At 37.3% G+C, this 14,136-nt stretch overlaps 1 pseudogene; it reads left to right on the forward strand.

Annotated features, from left to right (window-relative positions):
- Nucleotides 1-14,136, forward strand: part of LOC117074023 — a 35,993-nt pseudogene that overhangs the window by 151 nt on the left and 21,706 nt on the right.

The raw sequence follows: 14,136 nt of genomic DNA on the forward strand, positions 1-14,136 counted from the left end.
CCGCGCCGTCATTTTCTTACCACCTCACTCTTTCCTCAACGGCCCCCTCGGTCACTCCGAGGGGACTGTTGGTAGCCCCGCTCTGCCTCGTCCCCCGCTAGTGAGGCCGCTCCCAAGCTCTGAGTTTCCCCAGAAGATGTGACCGTTGTCATGAAAGCTCTCATAGCGTTTAAGCCCTAGTACTCGACTTCTCAGAAGCACCCTGGAGGGTGTACTCTTGGCCTGACCCTTCTCAGCCCTTCCGCTTCCTACAGTTGGGACGGGTCCTCAGATACTCACCAGGAGAATGTGATGCCCCCACCACCACTTCTTACTCCAACTTTCTTTGTGACTGTGCCCTCTGTTTCAGAATCCTACCGCCTCGTAACAAAAATGTACCAAGGACCATTCCACTTCACGCCCCTCCCTCCCTTCTCATACCCTTGAGTGCCTTAAGAGTAAAGCACTGACCTAAGCACTTTACATGCATTTTATTTAATCTTCCCACGCAGTCCTTAAGTAGGCAGACATGAGAAAATTGAGGCACAGAAAAGTTTAATAATTTGCCCAAGGCAACATAGGTTGGATGTGATAGGGTTGAAATTTGAATTTATTGTGTAGCTTACTCAGTCTGGCGTTATTATCATTCATTCCTTTCTCTTTTCCAAATACTGAGTATTCCTTTTTTTTTTTTAGTTGCTTCTACAGAGAAATTTTTTTCGTTAATGCTGTTTAGAGGGTTCTTCTTGAGAAATTTGGGTTCTGTCTAAGAACCCTTTTCTCAGAGCTCTCCTTACACAGACCCTTAAGGGTTGTTTTACCAAATCTAAGCTCCAAACTTAATAATATTTTGCATATCCAAAATGTGCTCATGCTTCCTTAAAAAAGTACCCCTAAACCAGTACCCACTAACCAGCCCCCTTCCTATACCTCAATATGACAATGGTTATCACTATTCTCAGCAAACATTTGGGCAGCTAGCTTATGTAAGATAATAAAGATAATTGGGGTTTTGAAGAACTCTGAGGTTTACTTCCGACCTGAAGGGGAAACATGAAAAGGCCTTCATAAAAAGGCCACATAAAATAGCAGATAAATCCCATTTCAGTTGCACAGATTACAAATTGTATAAGAGCAACTTTGGACAAATCAGGTAAGTGCTAGATTTGTTTACTTATCTGTAAAATGTTAAGGTTAGGCTAGGTCACTAAAATACTATAAATCGAAGTTCAGAGAGAGGAGTGATTATACTCACTATTGAGGGAGGTGGAGGCTGTAGTTTGTTGTTCTTTTTTTTTTTTTTTTTTTTTTTGAGACAGGGTCTCACTGTTGCCCAGGCTGGAGTGCAGTGGCGTGATCAGAGCTCACTGCAGCCTCCACCTCAGCCTCCTGAGTAGTTGGGACTACCGGTGTGCATCACCACGCCCAGCTAATTTTTGTATTTTTTGTAGAGACAGGGTCTCGCTGTGTTGCCCAGGCTGGTCTTGAACTCCTGGCTTCAAGCAGTCCTCCCACCTTGGCCTCCCAAAGTGCTGGGATTACAGGTATGAGCCACTGCACCCCACCTGTAGTATGTTCTCAATACAGAGACAAGGTTGAAGGATTCAGAGTACATTTTTCTCATTTTGAATATCTAATAAAATCAGTAGACCCTCCATCAACAGAGGATTGGGTAAAGAAAATGTGGTGTGTGTGTGTGTGTGTGTGTGTGTGTGTATATGCCATGGAATACTATTTAGCCATTAGAAAGTCATGTTTTTTCAGCAACATGGGTAGAACTGGAAGCCATTATCCTAACCAAAGTAACTCAGAAACAGAAAGTCAGATATTACATGTTCTCACTTAAAGTAGGAGCTGGGAAGCAGTGGGCACACGTACATATAGACACTGGAGACTACAAAAGGTGGGAGGATGGGGGCGGTGAGGGTTGAAAAATTACATACTGGGAACAATGCTCACAATTTGGGTAATGGGTACACTAAAAGCCCAGGCTTCACCACTGTGCAATATGTACATCTAAGAATTCTGCACTCGTACCCTCTAAATATATAAAAATTATGTTTTTCTGAGACAGTCTTGCTTTGTCACCCAGGCTGGTGCAATCTTGGCTCACTGCAACATCCGCCTCCTGGGTTCAAGTGATTCTCATGCTTCAGCCTCCTGAGTAGCTGGGACTATAGGTGCGCACCATCACACCCGACTAATTTTTGTATCTTTAGTAGAGATGGGTTTTGCTGTGTTGGCCTGGGTGGTCTCAAACTCCAGGCCTAAGCAATCAACCTACCCTGGCCTTCCCAAGTGCTGGGATTACAGGTGTGAGCCATGAGACCCAGACTACAAATAAATTTTTTTAAAAAGCTGTAGATCTTGCTCTGGAAATAAAATTCACATCCATACAACATTTTATGCTTAATTTTAGGAGATTCATGACTCCTCCTTCTCAAATGTAAATGTTAAAAACCCTTGATTTAGGGAAACAGTATTATTCAAAACACCAGAACTAAGCCAGATGTGGAAGGCCATTATCTTGTGGGCAGTGTTGAACCATTTGAGGTATGATAAATCTGGTAGCAGTATGAAAAATGCATGACAGTGGGAAAAAGCAATGAGACTATAGTTAAGTGGCAGGGGAATCATTTAGGTAGCAGACTGTGCCAAGCAGTATTGGGAATGAAGAGAAATTAGAAGAAATATTGGCAAAGACAAATATCTGACTGGATATGGAATTGAAAGAAGAAATCAGTGATAACACGGTTTGAGGATCAGTTATGCGGCAGGTCTATCTTCTCTTCAGTATTTTATTGAAGTAATTCCTATAACATATGTGCTAGTGCTTACTTTGGTAGCACATATACTAAAATTGGAATGATACAGAGAAGATCAGCAAATAAAAATATAAGTATAAATTTTAAAAAGAAACAAAAAACATATGTGCTCTAAGATCACTCCCAACCCAACAGACATTAAAAAGGATGAGGCAATACACAAACTCCTCTGTATTTATAAATTTGATAATGTGAGAGAAATGGGCCACTATCAAAATTACCAAAACTCACCCAGGACAAAATAGGTAAATGAAATAGTCCTATAACTATTAAAGAAATAGAATTTGTGAGAAAAACAAAACAACAACAACAAAAAACAAACCCTGGCAAGAAGACTCTTGCCAGGAAGAAGAAAAAAATAATAATAATTTTAAAAAAGCTCTAGGCCCAGATAATTTCACCGGCTAATTTCACCAAACATTCAAGGACGAAAAAATACCAGTTCTGTTACAAACTCTTTGGATTGTAGAAAAAGAAGAAACACTTAACTCATTTTATGAAGGTGGCATTTTCTGGATACCAAAACCAGATAAAGACAATACAAAAAACAAATCTAAAAGTTAAAATCCCTCATGAACAAAGATACAACTTCCTCAAAAAATATTAGCAAATTGAATTCAGCAGTATACTAGAAAAATAATACATTGTGAACAAGTCTCATCCCAGGGATTCAACATTTGAATGTCAATCCATAAGAAAAACTACATGATCCTATTAATAGATGCAGAAAAAGCACTTAAGAAAATTCAGCATTCATTCATGATTCTTAAAACTCAACAAACAAGTAATAGAAGAGAACCTAATAAAAGGCATCGAGAAAACCCATAGGTATTGTTATACTTAATGGTGAAAGACTGAATGCTCTCTACCCTCCAAGATTGGGAACCAGGCAAGGATGTTTCTTCTACTACTATTTAATATTTTACTGGAAATCCTAGCAATTATAGTAAGTTAAGAAAAGCATTCTGATTGGAAAAAAATAAAATTATATTTGCAGATAACAGTTATATAGTAAATCTCAAGAAGTTATTTAAAAAGCCGGTAGAGCTAACAAGTAAATTTAGCAGGTTGCAGGATACAAGCTTAACCTACATAATCCTATTTCTACACTAACAATGAACTGTTGGAAACTGACCCACTCTCCTCCCTCACAAATGAAATACTTAGGTAGAAATCTAACAAAGTATGTGTGGGATTTGGAAACTGACCCACCCTCCTCCCTCACAAATGAAATACTTTAGTAGAAATCTAACAAAGTATGTGTGGGATTTGTGTGCTAAAAACTACAAAATGCTGATGAAAGAAGACCCATAGTGTTCATGGATTGGAAAATTCAGTCTAGTTAAAATGTCAGTTCTCCCTAAATAGATCTATGAATTTGATTACAGCCAAAAGTCCAAGCAATATTTTTTAGGCATAAATTACTTGATTATAAAGTTGATAAGGAAAGGTAAAGGAACTAAATTAGCAAAAGACTTTTTAGAATGAGCAGAGCTGAAGTATTCACATGACCTGATTTTAAAACCTAAAATTCTTTTTTTTTTTTTTGAGACAGAGTCTCACTCTGTCCCCCAGGTTGGAGTGCAGTGGCAGGATCTCAGCTCACTGCAAGCTCCGCCTACCAGGTGCACACCATTCTCCTTCCTCAGCCTCCTGAGTAGCTGGGACTACAGGCGCCCGCCACTACGCCTGGCTAATTTTTTGTACTTTTAGTAGAGACGGGGTTTCACCATATTAGCCAGGATGGTCTTGATCTCCTGATCTCGTGACCACGCCTGGCTAATTTTTTGTACTTTCAGTAGAGACAGGGTTTCTGTCTCTACACCATATTAGCCAGGATGGTCTTGATCTCCTGACCTCGTGATCTGCCTGCCTCAGCCTCCCAAAATGCTGGGATTACAGGAGTGAGCCACCGCGCCCAGGCTAAAACCTAAAATTCTTTAGGAAAACAGGAGAAAATGTTTGTGACATTGGGTTAGGCAAAGAATTATTAGGTAACAACAAAAGCACTATCTATAAAGAAAAAGATCAATTGAATTTCATCAAAAAATATTTTGCTATATAAAGGGTACTGTAAAGAGAATGAAAGACAAAGAGAAAATATTTGCAAATCACATACTTGACCAAAGGCTTTTATATCCAGAATATATAAAGAATTTCCAAAACCTAACAAGAAACCAAATAACCCAATTTAAAAAGTAGGCAAAAAGTTGTATACTTCACCAAAGATGATATACAGCTAGCAAATAAGCACATGAAAATATGTTCAACATCACTGATCATTAGGGAAATGCAAATTAAAGCCAGGAGATAATATTAAACAGTTATCATAATGGATAGAATTAAAAAATAGGACCAAGTCCTGATAAGGATATGGAGCAACTAGGACATTCACACATTACTACAGCCACTTTGGTGAACAGTTGTGCAGTTTCTTAGGAAGTTAAGCATACACTTACTATGTAACTCTCCGGTTCCACTTTTGTGTGTTTATCCTAGGGAAATAAAAACTTATGCTAACACAAAAATCTGTAAATGAATGTTTATAGTAGCATTATTTATAGTTGCCCAAAATGTCCTAAATTAAGGTTGGTTCAACATTTGAAAATTAATCAGTGGAATCTACCATATTAGCAGACTAAACAAGAAGAACTACATGAACTAAATGTCCCTAAGTGAGTGAATGTGGATAAACATGGCGTAGTACATCTTCACAATGGAATAGGACTGGATAAAAAGGAACAAACGTTGATATATGCGGTAGCTTCGACGAGTCTCAGGTGTGTTATATTAAGCGAAGGAAACCAATATCAAATGGTTAAATACTTACGATTTCATTTATATGACGTGCTGGAAAAGGTAAGACCAAACAGACAGTGAACAGATAGATGAGTGGTTGCCCAGAGTTAAAGGTGGGGAGAGGGTCTGACTGCCAGGAAGTAGCACGAGGAAATTCTTTGGATGCTGGAATTGTTCTGTATCCTGTTAATGGTGGTTACAAGTATCTATGCATGTGTTAAAACTCTTAATACTGTACATACATGTGAATTTTACTGTATATAAATTTGAAAGTAAGTTTTACTGAAAAATTTTTTAAGAAAAAAAACAATAGTCTAGAATCTCATTTTAAAAACTCACCCCTGACCTCAGTAATTCCTCCAACTGCTATGCTGTTTTTCTGCTTTCATGTTAAAATATATTTATTGTCCTTATTTCCTCACTTGCCAATTCACTCTTTTTAAAAAAACCTTTAAAAACATTTAGCAACATAATATGTACACATGATTAAAAGATCAAATTGTATGTGAGAGTTGATAATGAAAAGCAACAGTCTCCATCCCACCTGCTTTCTCCTCCTTCTGGATCCACATCCCCAGAGACAAACACTTCAAACATTTTTTATGTTTAGTTATTTTGGTGATTATTTCTACATTTCTAAATAGTATGCCCATACTGTTTTTTCTCAAATTTATTTATTGTCCTCTGAGTTTCTGCTGTGATAGATGAGGACTCAATTATGACAGCCTCTGCTCCTGCTGGCTGCTTTCTCTACAGATTTCATAAAATGTTTTTATTTTCTCTTTTGTTTACTCTTGTAAACTTAAGCAATTAAGCAATATATTTAAACACATATTTCTTGTTCTATCAATATATTTAAACATATTTCTTGTTCTATCACTATCACAAGTTTTATCACTCTTGATTTCATAGGATGATATTGGCACTCCCTTCCTACTACCTTTTCTTTTCCTTCTCCACCTTTCATGTCCTGACAGCTCTGCCTTTACATTTATAGCATTATAATTGGATAAATTAACTTTTGTTCTATAACTGTTATGAACACTTCAGTGTTTTCCTCTGTAAATTGTATTCAAATGTTAAAAACCAATGAAAATAGTTGGACTCAGTGGCTCACACCTGTAATCCCAAATCTTTGGGAGACTTAGGAAGGAAGATCGCTTGAGCCCTGGAGTTTAGGGCTGTCATAAGTTATGATTGCACCACTGCATTTCAGCTTGGGCAGCAAAGCAACACCCTGTCTAAATAAATAAATAAGGTAAAAAAAAATAAAATGAAAAAAAAACCCTCAAAATAACATTTTATTGTGACTTTATACATATTATTCATTGCAAGTCTCAGGAATGTGCTTAGGTTATATTTCTCTTGAAGTTCATGATTTTTAGGGAAATGTTGCTAGTATTAATTCTTGACAACTTTGTTAGAACCCATGGATATTTTGTTCTTATTTGGACCTATTGCTCTTGAGTACTTTGAACAGCTTTATCCTGAGATTTTTTTTTCCTTTGAACTCCTGCAGTTTTCTACACTTTTATACCCCTCACCTTTTACTTTCTTTGTTTATTGCTTAACCATCATTTTAATATGACTAGGAAGGAAGTCTGGCATCTTGGATGAGAATTCCCACTTACTCGTTGTGTGCTTCAAAGGAGATTTATTTACTTTTACATTACAGGCGTGAGCCATCGCACCCGGCCCAGAAGTTTCTTTCCCTAGATCTACTTATATATTTTAAAGTAATATATTTGTAGTAATGTTTCCTAATTTAGACATTATCCACCTTAGACATTATCCTTTGACTTTCAGTTATGAAAGATGAGTATTTAGTACTCCATTTGTGCTGTTTCCTTTTGTGGTATCATTCAGCCTTGTGGCTTCAAATATTGTGCTGAAGATTCTCAGACTTAACTACTGTGAGTGCTTTTTCTCTATTCAAATAATCTTTGTCAACATGAAGTAAATAACATATGTACTTAGTCTATAGGCATCTACTAAATTGTTATTTAGGTATGCCTTGAAACTTCTGGGCCGGGTGCGATGGCTCACGCCTGTAATCCCAGCACTTTGGGAGGCCAAGGTAGACAGATTGTTTGAGGTCAGGAGTTCAAGACTAGCATGGCCAACATGGTGAAATCCTGTCTCTACTAAAAATACAAAAAAAAATGAGCCAGGTGTGGTGGTGGGTGCTTGTAATCCCAGCTATTCAGGAGGTTGAGGCACAAGAATCACTTGAACCCAGGAGGCAGAGGTTGCAGTGAGCCGAGATTGCGCCACTGCACTCCAGCCTGGTTGACAGAGTGAGACTCTGTCTCAAAAAGAAAAAAAACTTCCGATTTTCTATTCTGTATTTTAGTGGAATATTATTCCAAATGTATTCCTTCTTTAGTGTTGGCATATCTCAGTTTGTTTTCTACCGAATTGATCACACCAAAATTCTAGAAGTTATCCTTTATTTCTTTCTTTCCTTCACAGCCAGTCCACCAGCAATTCCTGATCATTCTGATTCTTGAATTCAGCCTCTTTTTTCTGTCTCTATTACTACTACTATAGTCCATTTGTTCTCAATAGAATTGTGGTTCTCAACAGTGGTTGCCCCCCAAGGGACAGTTGTTAATGTCTGGAGCCATTTTGGGTCATCACACATAAAGGTGCTATTGGCATCTAGTGGGTAGAGGCCAGAAATTGTGGCTCGACAGCCTAAAATCCAAAGGAAAGCCCTTCACAACCAAGAATAATCCAGCCCAAAATGTTAGTGCTGAGGTTGTTATGATTTTCATTTTCTTTGTCCCCAGAAATATCATTTTGCATTTTAAATTCTCTAATAACGTGTCAATATTTTGTTTTATAGACATGGCAGGGAGGTTTAATAAGTCCACTCACAGAAATCCTGAAGATGCCAAGGCTGGCAAATATGAAGGTAGGAGTTCATGCTTGCTTGAAGACCTTTTGGGTAATTTAAGGTACATTTTATAAATTAATGCATATGTTTCTCTCTCATATGTTGCTAATATTTGGGAAAATAATTGTGTTCCATTTTATATCTCTCTAAGGTAAACACAAACGAAAGAAAAAAAGAAAGCAAAACCAAAACCAGCACTGATCCCGACATAGATCAGTGACATCTTTTTCTTCAGATGATCGTGTGTTTCCTTCTTCTTCATCATCATCTTCAGGAAGCCAGACGGATTCGAGTACTGAAGGTATGTTTATCATCCTGTTAAAGTTTCATATTTATAAGTTAGGTGATTTAGAAAAAAAGTACTAAACATCTGTTACAATTTTTGTTCATTCAACTAATATTTATTGAGCATACTCAGTATGTGCCAGATGTAATGGTAAACATGCCATGGTCCCTTCAGACAAGGAACTTTTATTAAGCAATATTGGGAATGATAGTAAGAGGAGTTAAAAAGAAAATATAGTAGACAATAAAACAAGCAACTAGTTCATTACAGTGCAGGTGAGTGCTATTACTTCACATGCATATGTCACGGGGACAAGGAAAGGCTTTGGAGAGGAAATGATTATCTAAACTTGAGTGGTGGAGGATGAATAGGCATTTGCAGGCAAAGGCGAGGAAGTAGAATTAGGGAATATTTATTATAGGCTAAAGGAATTGCGTGTGGTAACCACTATTAACATTTGGAGTCCTAATTCAAGTAATATGGCCCAGCTGCAAAGGGAGCTGGAAAGGCAAGATTGGCTTTTTTAGCACTGATGATGAAAGGCATGTGGACGAATATTCACTGAACATAGGAAGCGGAATCAGATACTAGGCAACCAAAATATAACAGATGTTCTCCACACTCAACCCTAGACAAGATCAGTTGACTGGCTCACTTTAAATTACTCCTTTGTCTCACCTACCTTTACTCTCTCTCAATGTTTGTAAGTTGTGTTGTAATTAGTTTTTCTATTGGCTAATTTGGTATTAAGTAACCTACTTGTAACTCTGCTTCTTGTTCCATCAACTGTAGTTAATTATTTTATTCTCTCATTTACATAAGTTAAATATATTGGTATCTCTATCCTTTCCTCCATTTTTTTTTCTCCCCATTGTCTTCTTTTAGTTTTTCAGTAGTTAATATCTACAACAAAAATTGTCTTTTTTTGTCCATAGATTCACTTTAAATCTTTAAGACTAATAATTAGCATTTGAATCACTATCATTATATAAATAGTGTTACTACAGTGCCAAGTTACATGCAAGAATTACATTTCCATTTCATGGATCTAATATGATTGCTAGGACTCTCAGAGTGTTTTTCTAGTCACAGCATCAAGTACATCATTTATATTCTATCAGTTGCTTAAAACCGTGCTGTATCTTAGTTTTTTGAGATGGCGTCTCGCTCTGTCGCTCAGGCTGGAGGGCAGTGGCCCGATCTCGGCTCAATGCAAGCTCCGCCTCCCGGGTTCACGCCATTCTCCTGCCTCAGCCTCCTGGCTAATCGGCTCACTGCAAGCTCCGCCTCCTGGGTTCACGCCATTCTCCTGCCTCAGCCTCCCGAGTAGCTGGGACTACAGGAGCCTGCCACCTCCCCCGGCTAGTTTTTTGTATTTTTTAGTAGAGATGGGGTTTCACCGTGTTAGCCAGGATGGCCTCGATCTCCTGACCTCGTGATCCGCCCGTCTCGGCCTCCCAAAGTGCTGGGATTACAGGCTTGAGCCACCGCGCCTGGCCATAGTTTTTGTTTTTCTTAGAGTTTCTAGTTCTCCTTCTTGTTTTTTATTGTTGACGAAAAGATCATATAACTGCCATAATGAAAAGATTTTCCATCCTTTTAATTATACTATTCCTTAGAGTTCATTTCTTTTCTCTGGAGATGTTCTTGCCTGCCTAGTGTAATCTAGACCATTTTCTACCCTAAAGGCCTGCTATTTCTCTGTTATCCTAGGATCTCCACTCACTGGTCTTCTGGGTTGGATCCATTGTTTTCTTAGATTCATGTCTTCCTCTCTCTTAGTGTTCTGCCTTGACTGTTGGAGTACACTGTCAAATAGCTTTTTACAAAATGTCGTCTGGGAAGTAAATTTTCTGAGTCTTGGCATATCTCAAAATGTCGTTATTCTACCCTCCCATTAATTGGTAATTTCAAAATGATTCTTCCCAATCCCAATTTCCAGAAGCAGGCATTTCAAACTCTTTTAGCAGTCTGTTTTGATATCTATCTCTGATAGATATGGTTCCATAACTTGTTTATGTAATCATTTCTACGTTTTTCAGTTTTAGGCTCTATGGATGATTAGAATTTAGCTACTTTTGTTTTAAACCACTATTTCCCCCTACATTTACTTTCTTCCTCCCATCCTCCTAAAAAGGATTTCTTTATTGTAACTTTGATAATTTAATAGTTTAATTGTTATGGCTATGTAGATGCTATGCTGTTCACAGCTGAACCATATAATGGTTTCTTTCTAGCACAACCTTTTTATTCCTTACAGTTAATAATTATTATTATTATTTTATTTTATTTTTTTGAGATGGAGTCTCGCTCTGTTGCCCAGGCTGATGTGCACTGGTGCAATCTTGGCTCACTGCAACCTCAGCCTCCCAGGTTCAAGCAATTCTCCTGCCTCAGGAGAGTTGGAATTACAGGCGTGTGCCACCACGCCTGGCTAATTTTTTCTATTTTTAGTAGAGACAGGGTCTTGCCATGTTAGCCAGGATGGTCTTGATCTCCTGACTTCATGATCTGTGTGCCTCGGCTTCCCAAAGTGCTGGGATTACAGGCATGAGCCACCGCGCCCGGTCAATAAAATTTGTTTAGTTTTCTGTGTTTGTGATGTGTTGTAATAGTATAAATTACCTTTGAAAAGGTTCAGACACATCAGATATTCAGTTAATTTCATTTCGGGATTCTCTCCTAGATCCATTTAACATACTCCATTTGGACTTACTGTTCTTAAGACCTGTTAAGCAACTGTGATATTAAGTTCTTTTGTCTTCATTCTGGATATATCCTTTACCTCTCTTTTGGGTTTGGTCACCCATTTTCTGGATCATATTGTTTCTTCCTCTTTTATTTTCCCCTTATTTTACTGGAGAACCTATAACTTCCAGGAAAAAGATGAGCAGCTAATTCCTATTCAGTTTGTAGTTGTGGGTTTACACTATTAAATAAATTTCTTTTATTGACTTCTGCTTCCGGTAACACAGACCTTCTGTAGAAAACCCAGGAGGGATAGGAATGAATCAGAGGTAAATTGAGCCTTACTGGAATTGTAATCTCATCTCTGCATCCCTAGTTGGGTTTAGATCATCATCCATCATTCTGTTTGCCTGGTGGAGGATAAATAATCTTGAGAGATGGATAACATCATCTAGAATCTCTAGAATTTTTTAATACAGCATACATAACTTTTAATAAAATATTTCTAGATATGCCTACATGACTGAAAAACAAGAGAAAAAAATAGTAACAGCCCTACAGGTAATACAGATGTTGAGTTAGCTGGCAATGAAGTTTAAATAGTTGTGATTAATGTATTTAAGAAAATAGAGATTTATCAACTGTAAGAAAGAATCAGGTATAAATTCTGGAATAAAAATTCATTATCTAAAATTAGCAATTTAGATAGATTTTTCAGTAGATTAGACACACACACAAAGAATTAGTAAACTGGAAGTCACATCAGGAGGGAAAAAAAAGAAAGATACAGAAGAAAATGTTAGAGACATGTGAGACACAGTAATGAGATCTAACATTGTAATTGGAATTGAAGAAGGAAAGAAAAGCAAATGCCTAAAAGTTTCCCCAAACGGATGAAAGACGTCAACTAAAGATTCAAGGAACTGACAACCCCAAGCTGGATAATACAAAAATCACATTGGTAACCTTTGCTTCTAGTCAGGAAAATGGTTGTCTTTTGTAGAATGGAGTAGTTAATATGGTGGCAAACTAACATTCTCCTTTTCTATGTCCTTTTTCTTTTTCTTTTTCTTTTTTTATTTTTTAATTTTGAGACAGAGTCTCGCTCTGTTGCCCAGGCTGGAGTGCAGTGGCACAATCTTAGCTTACTGCAACCTCCGCCTCCCAGGTTCAAGTGATTCTCCTGCCTCAGCCTCTTAAGTAGCTGAGATTACAAGTGCCCACCACCATGCATGGCTAATTTTTGCATTTTTAGTAAAAATGAGGTTTCACCATGTTCCCCAGGCTGGTATCAAACTCCTGACCTCAAGTGACCCACTTGCCTCAGCCTCCCAAAGTGCTGAAATTACAGACGACATGAGCCACCACACCCGTCCTCCTTTTCCATGTTCTAATTAAAATAATTCATTTATATTTTCCAGTAGACTGCTTAATAGTTGCATTCACATAGTTTCTGCTAATAACACCTTATATTCCCTAGATTAACTGGAGGTTGCATTCTAGTGGACCTAGGAGAGCATTGTCTTTTGAATGGGTTCCTAAATGCCGTGTATTTACACTGGGATACAATTATAATTAAACTTTTTTCTTTTTTATTCTTTTTTTTCGAGACAGTACCTCACTCTGTCACCAAGCTGGAGTGCAGTGGCATGATCTTGGCTCACTGCAGCCTTGACCTGCTGGGCTCAAGCGATCCTCCCACCTCAGCCTGTTGAGTAGCTGGGACTTCAGGTGCACTCCACATGTCTGGCTAATTTTTGTATTTTTGGTAGGGACAAGGTTTTGCCATGTTGCCCAGGCTGGTCTCAAACTCCTGAGCTCAAGTGATCTGCCTGCCTCAGCCTCTCAAAATGCTGGAATTATAGATGTGCACCACCATGCCTGGCAAATTAAACAATTTTATCTGCTATTTGTATCTTGTAAGATTCTTCCAACAAACATAATAAAGTTGATTAAAATATCAATCTTAATTATTTTAATATTCTTCAAATTCTTTAATCAATAAAATAATTTTTAATGTTAGAACTGAAACTTCCAAATCTTTTTAAACTTTTAGATGCTACCCAGGGAAAAATTAAGAAGAAGAGAAGAGAGAAAACAAATAAATGGAGGGAAAAAAGAAAGGTTAGTAATTGTGAGTAATATAAGAGTAAGATTTGGCTATTAGAGGATATTGTACTTATTAATTAAGAAACAATCTATAAGGAATTTGAAGAGCTATAAGTCAAGGATTGGTTAACATGGTAGTTAACATGGTGGTGCTAAGCTTATAGTGTCCTTTGCTGCTTTTCAAATACTTCTCAGAAAACTATGCAGACAGGTAAAACCTTATAATTACAATTCTTTAGATTCTTTTTAATTTTGGTGTTAATATAGTTATAAAATAGCCTATGTGCTTTGAAATAAATGCAAGTAATATGGACCTAAATTAAATGAAAGGTAAAATAGCTACACTCCTTTCTCTTTATTTAATTTCCCTATGGTTATCACTCTTAAATATTTGCTGTACAACCTTTGATTTTTCCTCTCTGCACATGGAAATAAATAAAATTGATGTAAATAAATGTGTATAGTTTTATGTACTATATAATACATATGTAATTTTATGTTGACGAAAATGGACTATCAATTTGCTTCTCTAAATTTAATTTAGTTCATAT

This window comes from Trachypithecus francoisi, unplaced genomic scaffold (genome assembly GCF_009764315.1).
Source record: "Trachypithecus francoisi isolate TF-2019V2 unplaced genomic scaffold, Tfra_2.0 Lachesis_group5, whole genome shotgun sequence".
Classification (NCBI taxonomy): Eukaryota; Metazoa; Chordata; class Mammalia; order Primates; family Cercopithecidae; genus Trachypithecus; species Trachypithecus francoisi.